Genomic DNA, 14,472 nt, shown 5'->3' on the forward strand with positions numbered 1-14,472 from the left:
TGACAATGGGCTTGAGGTGGCCGGGGTTCCACCCAGCCCCAGCTTCAGGAATGGTGGAAGGCGTGGAGCCCCAAGGCTACAGATAGTCCAGAGAGGGGGAAGAGCCGGAGAGAGACCGTCAGGGCTCTTGTCTTGGCTGAGAGATTGAGCGAGGTGTTCCTCTACCACACAGTACATAGTGACTTTGGGATTGATGAGTGAATGAATGAATGCACATTTTAAGAAAGTAGGGGTTATTTGCACTGGCTACAAAAACAAGTGGTTTTGAAAACCGGGTTAGGGGACCATTCAGATTTAGAGTGGCTTTCTCTGAGTGTTGTATGCCACCCCCAAACCACAGATAACAGATTAGACAGCTCTCCTGCCTTCCCTCCACCTGGGGCTTCAATACTGGAAAGAAGGGCATCAGAGAAGGGGAGCTTTGGTGTCTAGGGTCCTGTCTCCATCTTCCCAGCATCCTGCCTCAGTCAGCCTGAAAGAGCTCAGCCTACGTGAGGTCCCACCTTGCAGCTTTAAGTTGGGTTCCCACCTCTGTCTCTTGAGATGAGGGAGAAGGGATGATGCCACCCAGCTCATGCCTCACTCCTCCTTGAAGGTGTCCCTCCTCACTAAGCCAAGGGGATTCCTGTCATCGTCTTCTGGAGGAGGAGCCTCACAGCAACATCACCAAATAACCAGAGACCTCTCCTGACAGGCACGTCCCACAACCGCACAGGGTCTCCGCCTCCGAGCCCGGAGACCCTTCTGTGTAGGAGGCCCGGCTCTTCACAGTTTACTCAGTAGTGGCGGGCTGTGTGGACGCTCCTGCCGGGGCCCCAATCCTCTCTCCCACTCATCTCTGTCTCTTTGCCAATTCTGAGGGATCGTAAAACCTGTTTCCTCTCTCTTTCAGAGGCTGCCGCCAAACCGGTTGATGTGTGGGACACAGTCTCCCTGGCATCCCTCGCTTCCTCCACACAAGCTCATTGGCAGAGAGACTTCGTGCCAAACTGGGCAGAATCCCCGATGGCAGCAGTCACTCAAACAGAGGAAATGTCACATCATGAACTTCCTGGAGCAGCAGGTTATATGGCCCTGTGTATTCAGCTTCAACTCTGGAGGGGTGAGCTTTAGTTCTTTCTTTTGGCTCTATTTTAGAAAAAAAAATGGTCTTTAATGAGGACCCCGATCCCAGGGAGTCTACCCTAAGGCTTTCTAGATGCAGGGGCCTGGAGTTCTTCCAGCTCAGGCCTCAATGACCTCCAGCCCTTTCTCGGTCTACTGGGTTGTAACTGTTACCTCCCCAGATGACCCCTACCACCACACCCTGACTCTGGCTACCCTGCTTAGTCTTTGGTTCTCAATGTACAATATGAATGTTGAACCATCTGAGGAGTTTTATTTCAGAAGAAAACACTGCAGAGCATTGGTCTAGAGGGTCAACACCACCAAAACCAAAGACTCTCCACCCTGTGTTCTCTCACTGGCCAAGAGTAGTACTCACTGCTGAAAAGGTCAGGGGTTGTTTATGACGTGAAATAAAACTCATCCGTCAGTTTGTTACTGGTGAGAAAATATCCCTTTGCTTTTTTGTTTTAAATAACGTAGAAGTCCACATTGATTTTTGACGTTAGTCATTCAACAAGGCTTCGGCGCAATATATTTTCTGATGGCTAAAGGCTGACCTTTCAGTTTAATATCTGCTTTGCGCAGCTTGAGACATTATTAATTAACTCCTTTGATTGAATGCTACAGTCCAATTGCCCAGCATGTATTTATGTATCTCCTGCAACACCGACCTTCACTAGCAAAGGTGAGAATATAATTGAATAATCACTGGTGCCAACTCGATCCGGGGACCAGAGTGACTCTTTGCACATAGTTTTTCTCCTCACTCGTGGCCTCTTACCCTGATCCACGAATACCAGGGAGGAGGGGCGAGCTGTGAGGCTCCTGCAATCCACAGATGTGAGCAGCTCCCGCATTTGACACTTCTGCAACAGCACTTCTGCGGAAGTCCCGTAGACTTGTGTCTTGGAGACGCAATGCCAACGGGAGAAAGCCAAGCGAACAGAGCAGAGTTGGGATTTGACTTGGAGTCTTCCCACTGGGATGCTCTTGTCTTCCAACCATGAGTCTCACACATCTCTGAGAGGTGTGAGAGACTGGAGTGACAATCTGAGGGTGGTGTGAGGGTCCCACACTTTCCAAAAGAGCCAGAGCCACCCTCTTCTTTAAGAAGGGAATTCTGTGCTGCAATCTGAAACATTAGAATTCCAGACAGGTCCTTGCAGAGAGTGTCAGATTTTTTTTCCCTCATAATAACCATATTCCAGGATGCTCCAGGGATGGAGAAAAAAGACTGAAGAGGCACTGGAAACCACGGAAGGAGCATGCCCGGTAGGGCCTGTCAGGTGAAATGAGGCAGAGCCTCCACCCCCGCTGCTGAGTCAGCCCCTCTGGGGGATGGGGCCTTGACTTACCCTTCTGTCCTATGGTCCCGGGCACACTAGCTGCTTCCCTCCCTGGCAGCAAGCTCAGCACAGATGCCGACTCTCACTGAGAGTCAAGGACTCCCCTCATGGTCACGATGACGTGTTCCCAGACAGGAGGAGGGAAGTCATCCCGTGGTCCAAGCCGCTTCTCCACAGGTCTTGGGAGCCACCTGTTTTCAGAGGTCCAAGTGCTCTGTCTGCCCTGTACACAGATCTTCCCACCTGAAAGTGCCACTGGGAAGGGGGTTTCCTCAACTAGGGACTTGAAAAACCGACATCATATCTACTGGTTCACTTTAATAAAAGTGCAGAATAGTCCGTAGTAACTTCCACATGTTAATCGCCCACCACAGGCTTCAGCGTAACACTTCTGGCCCCAAAGCCCATGTCTAGAGTGGGGATAGGCTCACTAGATGCCAGGGTGCCCACTTAGGTGTACAGCATAAATTCCTGTGATGATCTGCTAAGAGTTTAGGAATAATAAGTTTGCAGACTTCTTTCAAGCGCCCCCGTTTGGGATGGTTCACTAAGGAAGCCGCTTACTGGCCATTTTCATCTTGTTTATAAATAAGCAAGAGTCCTGTTTATTTATAGCATTTTTTTTTTTGCTTTGCCAAAACACCAGGCACACAGGTACACAAAGAAAGGCCTGCTCTTCCAGTGGGCGTGGCCTTGGCTGGTTTTTGCAGTGAGCGTGACCTTGTCTGGTTTCCCTTCTCTACTGCATCTCCTAGGACCAGCAACGTCTCTGGGTGTGTGCCTTGCCCAGCAAGCCTGGGCAATCAGGTCTGCAAAGACAGGGCTAGCCCTGTGTGTGTGTGTGTGTGTGTGTGTGTGTGTGTGTGTGTGTGTGTGTGTGTGGGTGTGTGTGTGTGTGTAGGCCAAGGCTGGAGCATCCTGAGTTCCAGGTGGTATAAAACAAGTAGTTACACTCATTCTCAAAAAACAAAAAAGAAATCTACCTTGGAATGAACATCATAGCATTAGCAAACCAGCTGACTTCGTAGCTGCTTTCAACTTAGCAAATTAGATATTCAGTTGACAACCACAGGGCAGCTGAGGACATGGGCTGAAGCCTCATGTTCTCGGTGGGAGCAGGAACCTTTTTCTAAATCTCTCACTTCCACACATGACAGGAAGATGAAAAGCTGCCGAGGCCGTGCCTCAGCCTCAAGATGCTCCTAATGGGAAGGGAACATGGTGCCCTAAATTAAGGCCTTCATTGCCCACGTGAGGGGGACTCCTCGCTTGTAATGATACAGTTGGCTTGCTTCTCAAGCAAATGATACTTGTATTCAAACCCGGCTTTCCACTGCTGTTGGAAATAGCTGCACTTAGGATCAGTCATTTTCTCTGTACGCTTACCCTCCCTGGGAAGACCCTGCAGAAGCGGAGTCTCAGATGGAGTTACACTTTACCGAGGGCGTGCTGAAGGACCAGCCCACCACAGACTAACCGGGTCTCTGCTAAAGAATGATTAAAAAACTAAAAAATAAGGAAGGCAGACAGCCAGCATCAACACCCAAGGCAACATCAAGACTCTTAAGCGTCAGTTCTAAAAGGCGTTGCTGCTACTATTTATGTGTGTATGTGTGTGTGGGGGGGTGGGAATTTAATAAAAACAGAGTTAGAGAGTGAAGGAATTTTATTAAATCTCCTGTTTGCAGGAGAGTGAGTCAGGTGTGTTGCCATGACGCTCTCAAACCCTGCCGGTTGTGATGGGGAAGATTTAGAACCAGTCCTTGGGGGGCTCTCTTAATAGGGCCTCTGAAAGAGGCAGTCCTGAGGAAAAGGCTTGAGGAGTGACAGGTATGAGAGAAAGGAGGAACGTGTGCCCGGAATAAATGAAAACGGCACATTTCTGTGGCCCGGGTGCTCCCTCCTACCTCCCAAACAACAACCGGGGGAGGGCATCAGGGAGTAAAGCAGCCTCTCCTTTTCAGTCTCCCTTCAGACTGACAGTCTCAGAGGACACATTCCTTAATTTCACCGGGCCCTGGGGCGCTGGGGCCATCTGAAACATTTTTAAATGCCGTTTACATGTATTAGGGCATCCCGGAGCAGGACTTTGGGGATGGAGAGAGAAGCACCCCTGGCCCTGTGCTGTGGGAGCAAAGCGCTGAGTACTATCTGTCCTAGAGTGCATGACTCATCACTGTGCGAACCAAGGCTTCAGGGCGGCCTCTTGTTCCCAAGGCAGGAATAGAAGAATAGACAGTTTCAGAAAAACGCTGTGTATGTGATGAGGGACCTTTGTGAGACGGAATCTTCCAGGGAAAGGCATTTTCAGACATCCTGCAGCAAATTCTGTCTCAGACTTTGGGTAGAACAGGAGTTTGAACAACTAGCTGTGACTGCCTCTGTCCTGGTTTCCTTTCTTGGTGACATCCTAGTGTAATTTGCATTTGAGAGTGGAACTGAGCCTCGTTTCCGAATCACTTCTGCAATTCGGTCTTCTTGAAACCTGGATAATGATCCAGGTGTCTCTAGGAGGTCTTTCCTGTGGGAGATGCTAAATTATTGGCTAAAATCATCTCGGTGGAGTTTAGGCAGATGTACTTTTAAAAACTGCTGCTTGGTCTCCAAGCTATCCTGTTTTAATGGTGGCGAAGCATCTCCCCCTCCCCTCTCTTTCTCTCTCCCCCCCCCCTCTCTCAACCTTGCTCTCCTTTCCTTGAGCTTCACAGAGAAGCACCCTGGGAAAAGGGGATGATTTAATGATTGCTTGTATCCAACTGGCTGAAACTAAGCGGAGTGTTTATAAGCTGCTCTGAAATTTAGGTGAAAAACTCTTCACTACTACTACAGGTTCAACTGGGAGAGGCAGGTTTATGGCAAAGACACAAAGGAGAAACACAGGCTGGGAAAGAAATAGACAATGGCTTGAACCCAAGGCCAGTAACACTGACGAACATTAGAGGGGATCTGTGGGAGGCCAGACAGGTCTTCCAAGGCTGACCTGCACAGCCATGGAGGCCAGGTGGGTGAAGAATGGGCCAGATAGCTGGGAAGGACGCTTTGATGCTGTTCCCAATGCCTGAAATCAAGTCTCTTTGCCTGTATTGGGCCAAGGGGACTCCGCTCAAACAGGCCATCCCTCAGCTGTCGTTTGCTGTGTATCACAGGCCATCGCAGGAGTTTTCAAGGAAGACAAAGGGCATAGAAAAAGGAGCTCGCTCTCCTGAAATCTCCTAGGAGGTAGGAGGGTTGGGATCCAGAAAGAGGTTTTGCGGCTATAGGTATGTGTGTCTCATGTCGGTATTGTTTTCATTACAGAATCAAGCATTTATGGTTACAGGAATATTATCAGCGAACGGGGAGAACCTTGGTGTAGGGCTGAGAGCCAAGGGGATGATTCGCCTTCTCAGGAGAAGGGAAATCTTCAGATGTGACCTGGCTGGGGTGATGTCTCAGAGGACACGGGACCAGGAGGAACTTGGGTAAAGTATGGGAAGTGGAGAACACAGTATGTGAGGAGGCCCCCGGGGATAAGAGGGAACTCCAGAGGACCCTGGTCTAGCTGAGGCTGGTGGGGTCAGTCTGAGAGACGATGCTGAGGATCTGGGAAGGGTGTACACGGCAGCTCTGAGCTTATGGGACCACAGCGGGCAGCCAAGGATGCGACGGTCGTCCCCGCCAACTTTTATTTTCTGTGCTTCTTCCAAAGCCAGGGAATTGGGGAGCTCCCAGATGGAGCAGATTTCTCCTTCCTGCTGTCAGGGGCTGGCGAGCAGTCTGGGATGTCAGGCTCCAGGTAAGCCAGCCCCCAGAGGGCTCTGGCAGAACAGCTGCCTTTCTACTACTGGGTAGGGGGAGCTCTGGGGACCCCAGTTTCTCTCTTCTTCCTCCCTCTGGGGACCCCAGTTTCCCTCTTCTTCCTCCCTCCCTTGACTTCCCTGGGGGAGAGAGAGAAAATGTGCTAGCACAAAGCAAGGAGAGCGGCGGGTGCCTTGAGAAGGCCTTGCGGTCTGTCACAAGAAGATGTCACGTAAGGGCAGACAAACCCATGTCCATCTGAGCGCATCTGCTCATGCCTTTGCCCGCGCTCCAGAGCAGGGGGACGTACTCGGAAAACAACCCCAAGGGGACCAGGGAGTCAGCTGCACGCTGGCTGGCTGTCTATCTTTAGCATCCACCCACAACGGGCAGCCAGCACAGACTAGCAAGACTCCCCAAGCCTCACCTGGCCATCAGTGTTCCACCCACTCTCCCGGTGTTCCACAGCGACCAGAAATGACGCCCTCGGCCTTCTTTCCCGACCCGCGTCCCTCACTCAGATTGCCACGTAGGAGGAGTTATGAAACAAGCAAACATGGTGGAAAGGTGAGAAACTGGACTTCTGAACGCACCCCGCACACACCCCCACCCCCAGTCCCCAACACCCAGAGCAGGATTTGAGATATAGCATTGAGAACCGATAAAGTAGGCCGTTCAACTGATTGCACTGTTATTTTCTCTGGCCAGAAACTGCTTGTTGGATTTGCATTCAGTTTCATTCCAAAACCTGTTTTTTTTTTTTTTTGCTCAAAAACAGAGGAAATTTTTCCATTAGCTATAAATTTTACTGTGACCCGGAGACAAAGCCAATGAATATTATAGCAAACAATTAGACACGATGATATTAAACTACTATACATTGCCAGCCAATAGAAATACTTGCTGTTTTTTTGCACAAAGCTATGGTACGAGCGAGTTCCTTGTCAGAACCCCCTAGTCAAGGTCTTCCCGAAATGGCAGAGATTTCAGTAGAGGACACTGCCAAACCGTCGCACGTCCTGGCACCCGGGTAATGGTGCAGGGTGCGAGTCTGCAGGGTCAGCAGAATTCATCCTCCAAGGACGCCCTTGCAGGGCACAAAGAGCTGAATTCCAACACGCAGAGTAATTATCTTAAAGTAATTAAAACACCAATAGGACTTTAAGGAGTGTGCTAACAGTCAAGCAATAAAAGCCATTCTACAATTGTGGGAGGGGCCTGAGTGATAGCTCACAACAACCGTGACAGCTCCCACCCCCCCTTTTTTTTTTCTTTTAAGGAAACACAGTAGGCAAATTACATGTAGCTTAAGTCAGCATTTAGAAGCTAAGGATATAGCGTATATTAAAGTGTCATTAACATGATCCTGCTTGTGATACTCACTGGTTTGGTTCACTCTTTCTATAGGTAAGACAGTGATCACCAGGTCACTGAACCCAACAGCCACAAATCCCACTGACGTGCAGAAGTCCGGGTACACGCACACATTTTTGAAAAAAATCACTTTGGCATGGCGTGGCTTTTGTAAGTGGTGCGGGGCGGGGGTGGGGCGGCTAGGTCATTGGCTATCAGGCTGGATTACGGCTGCTTGCAGATATTTTAATTCGGACAGTGCTCAGGGTGATGGGTTCCAGTGTCTCAGACAAGGGTCCCAACCCTGCCCTCACCAACCATTACTCACCCCCACTGTCCTCCAAGGGAGGGGGAAAGGCGGTGCCTCTGCCCTCAAAGTCCTGGAGGTGGTAACTGGTAACAAGGAGCTAAAAAAAAAAAAAAAAAAAAAAAGAGCCATGATGGCTGAACTCTGAGGCCTCTCCATTCTCATGTGGGTTCTGCAGGGGGTGGGGGATGGGCTAAGAATTCTAGTTGAAAGACAGTGTGGTTGTGCCAGGAGAGAACTGGAGGCAATGTCTACATGCACAAGTGGCTCCGGCGTCAGTCACGGCGCTGCCAGGAGCAGGGATGCGGGACCACTCAGCTTTCAGTAGAACGCAGAAATCTGGTTGTGAATGGGGGGGCAGGATCTCTCGGTTTATAAATGTTTGCGATGAATTAAAAGTTTATGAAAATCTTGTTGGTCAAATAGCCCCACGTGACTACGCACCCTACAACGTGCCGGTGAACAGACTCTGAGCAACCATGGAGCTTACAAACACAAGACAAATATTTGCAGAAGGCTAACACGAGCGACGCCCGGAAAATTAATTTTTTTAAGTATTATGGATAAGCCTGTGTGGGGTTATTGGATGCTCAGTAATGCTTTCCCAGGATATGGCAATGAAACTTATACTGCAAACCTGGCTGAATGAATGGTAGGGCAACTCTACAAGAGAAGGTCTACTGTGACACAAACGGACACAAGACCCCGCCGCGTCTTTTAGCATCCGGTCATCTTCCGTGAGTGCACAGCTGCTTTGTAGGCCATGCTGGGGCACACCACTTCCCCCAGGATCCGCTTCAAGTGCAGCCTGTGCTGTGGGGAGCTGGTTCTCTGGTACATGTGAGTTCTCCAGAGATGGTAAGTTACCAGCCACAGCCCCTGGAGGGCGGTGCCTCGGAGAACGATACCCTGGAGGGTAGAACCCGGGCAGCCTGTGGCATCCCGGAGGGCAGCAAACTGGGAGGGTCTCACCTGGACAGCACAGCACCGTGATCCAGGTATGGGCGATGGGCAGAGGAGGGGCAGAGGAAATGACTAGATTTGGATATCTTAAGACCATCATCAGAAGATGTGGGGACAAGACAAGGGAACTCTGGCTTCACAGTCCATTGGGGGAGGGGAGACACATCACCAAGTGGCAGGGAGTCAACCATGCAGTCTCCTTGTAGGGACTCAGGAAAACGTTGAGGTTGCTCAGAGCAAGGGCTCTGCATGTCACCGGGAGAGCTTTGGGTCGTATTCCTCTGGCTTCTGATCAGGGAAGTAAGTCAAAGTGGGGTGCGGGGAGGCTGGGCAGAGATGCTGATAAGGTGGCTATGAAGGTGGCCTCGCCAGGGGCCCCTGTTGGGAGCTGCAGGGAAGTCACGGTTTGAGTACTGTCAACTTTCCATTTCTTCAACAGGAGACAAAATCTCCAAGAACACTAATCACCATTGCACCATTCTGGCTGAAGTGCCTTGGTATAGATTTCTGAGATCCTTAAGCTCATAGGATCCAGGGAAGAAACCAGAAGAAACCCACAGTACAAGGAGGCGGTGCGTGGTATGTTATTATCTCAGAATGGAAACTATGGGATGTACTGAAACTAGGTTGTAGACAGGAATGCCTTTATCTTTTAATAAAAATGGAACAGCTGCCCCTCTGAACAAATGGAATTTAGATGCAAAACCAGAATCACCTGTTACCACATGAAAAAAAAAAGCAAGGTAGTGTAGGTAAAGGTGAATCTATGCTCCCAACAGCCATAGTCATTGATTTTGCTCATGTGCGTAGATGTCAATAGATCACAACTTATTAAATGAGAATAGTCTAAGGCTGAGCTATGAGCAACCCAGGACAGAGTCCTTTGTCTAACCAGGACAGAGAGATTGCATAGCAACATAGCATCCCAGAGTAGAACATCTCTGCCCTTTGGTGTTTTCTGATGCACCATCTTCAGGGAGGTTCTGACTTCTTTGTGCTTTATTTCTTGGCTGGAATAAAGAAGCCTGATGCACTTTTCCATAACAGTATACACTTCTGCCATGAGGATTTACTCTGTTTTGCCTGACAGCACATTGTTGGAAACTGGGGAAACATGAGATCTAGTGCCACGTAGATGATCCAGTTCACGTTTAGATGATCAGAGTCAAGCTGTGTGACCCTGGACATGTGGTTTAAGTTCTGTTGAGTCCTTACTTTCCTCCTCTGTAAAATGTCTCATTTAGACAGCAAGGAGAAGCCCAACTCTACAGAGAGTTTGGGCGATTCTGAACCCTGAAAGCCCAGCCGACACCTGGGCTCCTTTGTGCTCCAGGTTTTGGTTGTTTTATCATGTACAGATAGTTCCAGTGTTCACCACGGGGGCCTGGATGTGCTGTCAGTAATGAGTCCTAAATGGGAAGATTACAGGACAGCCCTACAAAGCAACATGGACCCAAGTTTGGATGAATACCACCAGTTTTCTCTCTTCATGCATTTGGGCATCTATAACTCCGCCCCTCTCCTCTCCTCCTGGGCATCTTCATGCCTGGCTACAGTAGCGTCTCTCCATCCCTGCATTAGTCTCCTCTTTGAGTTGTGTCCTCCTTGTGGTGGTTTGAATAAAAATGTCACTCCAAGAGGCTCATATATTTGAATACTTGGTTCCCAGTTGGTGACACTGGGGAAAGTTAGGAGATATGTCCTTGTTGGAGGAGGCATGTCACTGGGGACAGGAGAGGATGGGCTTTGGGTTTTCAAAAGACTAGTGTGATTACCGGTTAACTCACTTTGCCTACACTTGTGGATCAAAATCTAAGCTCTCAACTACTTCTCCGGCACTGTGGCTGCCGACCTGCTGCCACGCTTCCTGCAAGATGGTCAGAGACTCAACCCCTCTAGAACTGTAAGCCCCAAATTAAACACTTCCCTTTGCGAGTTTCCTTTGCCACGGCGTTTTGTCATCTCAATAGAAAAGCAACGAGGAATCCCATCTCGTCAGTGCCATTCCTCCCTCGAGAGGAGTCCCTGATCACACAGACAGGTCTCTATGATGCCAGGCACCTCCCACCTCCACACAGAGCTACTAACTCCTGCTGATCCCACACTATCCATTTTCCGCATTGCCTTTGTCACATGCAGTTAAAAATATGCTTGTTCATCTGTAGGACCTACTGCCCGGGACCCATTCCTAGCCTAATGTCTTGCACACAGAAGAAAAGTAATTGATACACATTATAAACAAATGATTGGGTGGACACCAAGCTTCTTCGGGGTGGTGTCTGTGCTTCATGCATCGCTCATAATTTACAGGGGTTTGTTGTTAGTAAACATAATTTTGTTAGATTACTTCAAAGGACTTGCTATTATTATTCGTGTAACAAGATGGTTACCTGACAGCCAGCATTTTTGTCTGCATGGGAACTGACTATGACCTTAGGACATACCCTCAGCATGGTAGCTTTGACTAGAGTGGGGAAGGGGGGGCCTTCTGTTGCTCAGGCCTTCACATGAGGTTCTGACAGAGTATCCGCTCATCTGGTGCCCTGCCAGGTACTTGAGGTACAAAGGACAGGCTCGTTGTTTTGTCCTCATGAGCTCATGGCCCAGCAGAAAATGCAGGACAGAAGGGTCTGTCGTAGCAATAAATAAATAAATAAATAAATGCAAAGGTAGAATCAGGTACTGAACTCCAAGGAAGAGAGGGGATATCGTCCAAAGGAAAAGACCTTTGACCTGGAGCTTACATGAACAAAAGCTTGTTTTGTGGTGGGACCTGGCACCTTCAGGGAAGAGGAACACCTCCCTGCACAGTTACAGCAGCCGCACAGTATATCCAAGCAAGAGGAGGACCCTTGGAAAGTGTGAACCACCAGACGGGGGGGGGGGGGGGGGGCAGGTGGGTGCAGACCGTGGAACCTCCAGAGCGCACTAAACATTGGGAACACTGCCCTCAGTCCCACGGGGAGTGCGACAGAGTTTCAAGCACAAGGGACTCTAAGGGATTTAGGCTCTGGGAAAAAATCACTCTGGGGACCGAGGATGTGGAAGTGCAGGTTGGCATTGAAAGCAGAACGAGCGCTGTGGGCAACCAACTGCGTCCTAAGATTCCGGGAAGTCAACACTCCTGGCCAAGGCCTGTTCTGTTTACTGGGCTTACATGGGAGCGTAAGGGTCAAGGATCCTGTGGACCCATCTTCTTTCCACACGGTATCCAAGCCTCCATCCACGTGATCCTGAAGACATCGCCACACCCTTTCAAACAGAGTGGATGCTCCAGTGCAGCGGGAAGAAAGCTCTGCCCAGGGCAAACAGGCTCCGAACAGCCTCTTTCCCCTCTGCAGTAAGTAAGCAAGACTTCTCAAAACCACAGAATCTGAAAGGTTATGTCCATACTTTGGGTACGGAAAGAACTTTCATTTATAAACTAAGCCTGGACGAGCTCATCTATACCCTCGGACAAACCTTTCCTCATGCAAGTTTATTATCTCAGGAACTTTGTTAGAGTGACAGGAAGATGACTAATACAATGCTTCACCTAACCATGTCCAGGAATGATAGCTGAATTTTTCTTCAGCAGGAGTCAATCTGCCTTCTAAAATGTCCTCTGCCTATTATTAGTAACCAGCTATAAGTTTTGGATTAGCCTCAGAATGGTTCAGTTTCTCATCTGTACTAGAAGAAATCATCACACTGTGTCTCACACTTTGTTAAGAGAAGCTTTTCTTGCTAGCCGCTTTGGTTTATCACCCGCCAGTCGCCTGGGCTCTGCCGAGTTGTAGTCCCCAAATAACACACAAGACGCTGTATTAATTATGAAGCTGTTGGCCTTGCTTGTTTCTTTCTTTCTAGCTCTGACTTAAGTAATTACCCCATAATTGTTAATCTAAGTATTTCTCTTACCAGAGAATAGTTCCGGGCTTCCTACCCCATGGCAGTTACATCTCGAACTCTCCTGTGTTTCTCCTTCCCAGAATCCTCCTGGACTCCTAGCCCCACCTATCTAGATTCCTATTGGCCAGCAGTAATTTATTGACATATACACAGGACTTCCCCAACATCTCCTCTTTTCTGTTTAAACAAAAAGAAAGGTCTTAACTTTAACATAGTCAAATTGTATATGACAGAACAGTTATCAAGTAAGAACACAGTTACAACATTTTGTCTATTAACATTTAGCAAGATCTAAAGAAAATATCATCCATCCCATCCTTGTGAGTCTAAAGTCCTTTTTGTAGCTTATCTTTTATCATAACTAAGGAAAACTATAATTATAACTATCTGTCTTCAACTCCATCAAAGACCACAGAAGGATAATATATAAACACTAGGATTGACAGAGGTATCTTACTGCCTGGACAGTCACCCGAAGTTCCTCTGTAACGTTGGGGCATCCATCTTCAGCCCATAGGCCACAATGTGTCTGGAACACTTCTCAGCAAAGCAGGAAATTTCAAACTGTCCATCTGTGCTGGCAGTCTGTCACTCATTTTTCTTTGTCCTGTAGAAAGTCTCTTAGACTCTTTCATGAAGCAGGAACCCTATAAGATCAGTTCAGTAGTCACTTTTCTGTGGGTCCTGCATGTCCAGATTATACAACAACAGTCAAGCAGGCAAGAGCAGTTTCTTGCCAAATGGCTTATCTTGCCATGTTGAAAGCAAACTCCATAACAAGTTTCTTCGATGCCTATCTTCCTCTCAGACGTAATTGGTGCTGCCAGGAGCAGACATTTCTCATTGTCCAGAAAAACCCTAAACCATTTTAAATGCCATTTTCTTAAGGTCTTTGAAAGGTTTGAAGACCATCTATCTCAAATATATTTCTGTATATCTAGAAAACCTAACTTACCTAACTATAAATTCTGACTATTATAAGTAACTATCTGTAATCTGTATTCAATTATGCATTACGTTGTAAAGGATCAGTATAAGCACAATACTTAATCAAGAGGAGAAATATACACATCACAAAATTGACCTTGAATTTGTATCAATAAATGAAAAACAATGCCCATACCATAATTCCCTTTTTTACCATTAAAAAGAGATTGGTTGTGATCATTAACCAATTATAAACAATCCCATTTAAATGAAAACAAAGGTTTATAAACAAGATGGGAATTAGGACGTCCCTCATTCCAAACTGCTTCATGCTGGAAGGGGGCGCTGTTCATACCATGGGGATCATGACAAAACTCAGAAACCTGTATAAGTCCTTATTTTTAGGGTTTATGAAGCTCCATCATCTTAGCTGTCTCAATTGTTGGAACATCTGGTCCACTGCTTCTGGGGGTCTTGGTTCGTCAAACCACAGAAGCCTGGAAGGAATCCTCAGCTTTTCATTTTCTGTGGAAACCCACTCCTGGTACCATTCTGTTAAGAGAAGCTTTTCTTGCTAGCCGCTTTGGTTTATCACCCGCCAGTCACCTGGGCTCTGCCGAGTTGTAGTCCCCAAATAACACAACACTTAGATCCACATATGTATATGCCTTTATGTGCATTCCATAATTATTCAACTACAACAGCTCCCAGAGCAAGGCACGCCCCTTTATCACTAATTATGAGCCACTCGGATTTTGTTATTGTAGCAAGAGTGCACATCCTGGAACCCAATACTCTCCC

The 14,472-nt window shown here is 48.1% G+C and overlaps 1 protein-coding gene and 1 long non-coding RNA gene across 2 annotated transcripts in view; one reads left to right on the forward strand and one right to left on the reverse strand.

Annotated features, from left to right (window-relative positions):
- Positions 1 to 14,472, reverse strand: part of L3mbtl4 (L3MBTL histone methyl-lysine binding protein 4) — a 398,535-nt gene that overhangs the window by 20,378 nt on the left and 363,685 nt on the right. The gene's annotated exons all lie outside the window — the stretch shown is intronic.
- LOC121142700 lies at positions 868 to 10,490 on the forward strand. The gene is made up of 7 exons (XR_005879737.1): positions 868 to 1,102; positions 5,751 to 5,914; positions 6,142 to 6,228; positions 6,699 to 6,797; positions 7,638 to 7,754; positions 8,317 to 9,432; positions 10,212 to 10,490. It is a non-coding gene; the product is annotated as an uncharacterized LOC121142700 (long non-coding RNA).

The sequence above is a fragment of the Mesocricetus auratus genome, unplaced genomic scaffold, assembly GCF_017639785.1.
Source record: "Mesocricetus auratus isolate SY011 unplaced genomic scaffold, BCM_Maur_2.0 Super-Scaffold_100010, whole genome shotgun sequence".
Lineage (NCBI taxonomy): Eukaryota > Metazoa > Chordata > Mammalia > Rodentia > Cricetidae > Mesocricetus > Mesocricetus auratus.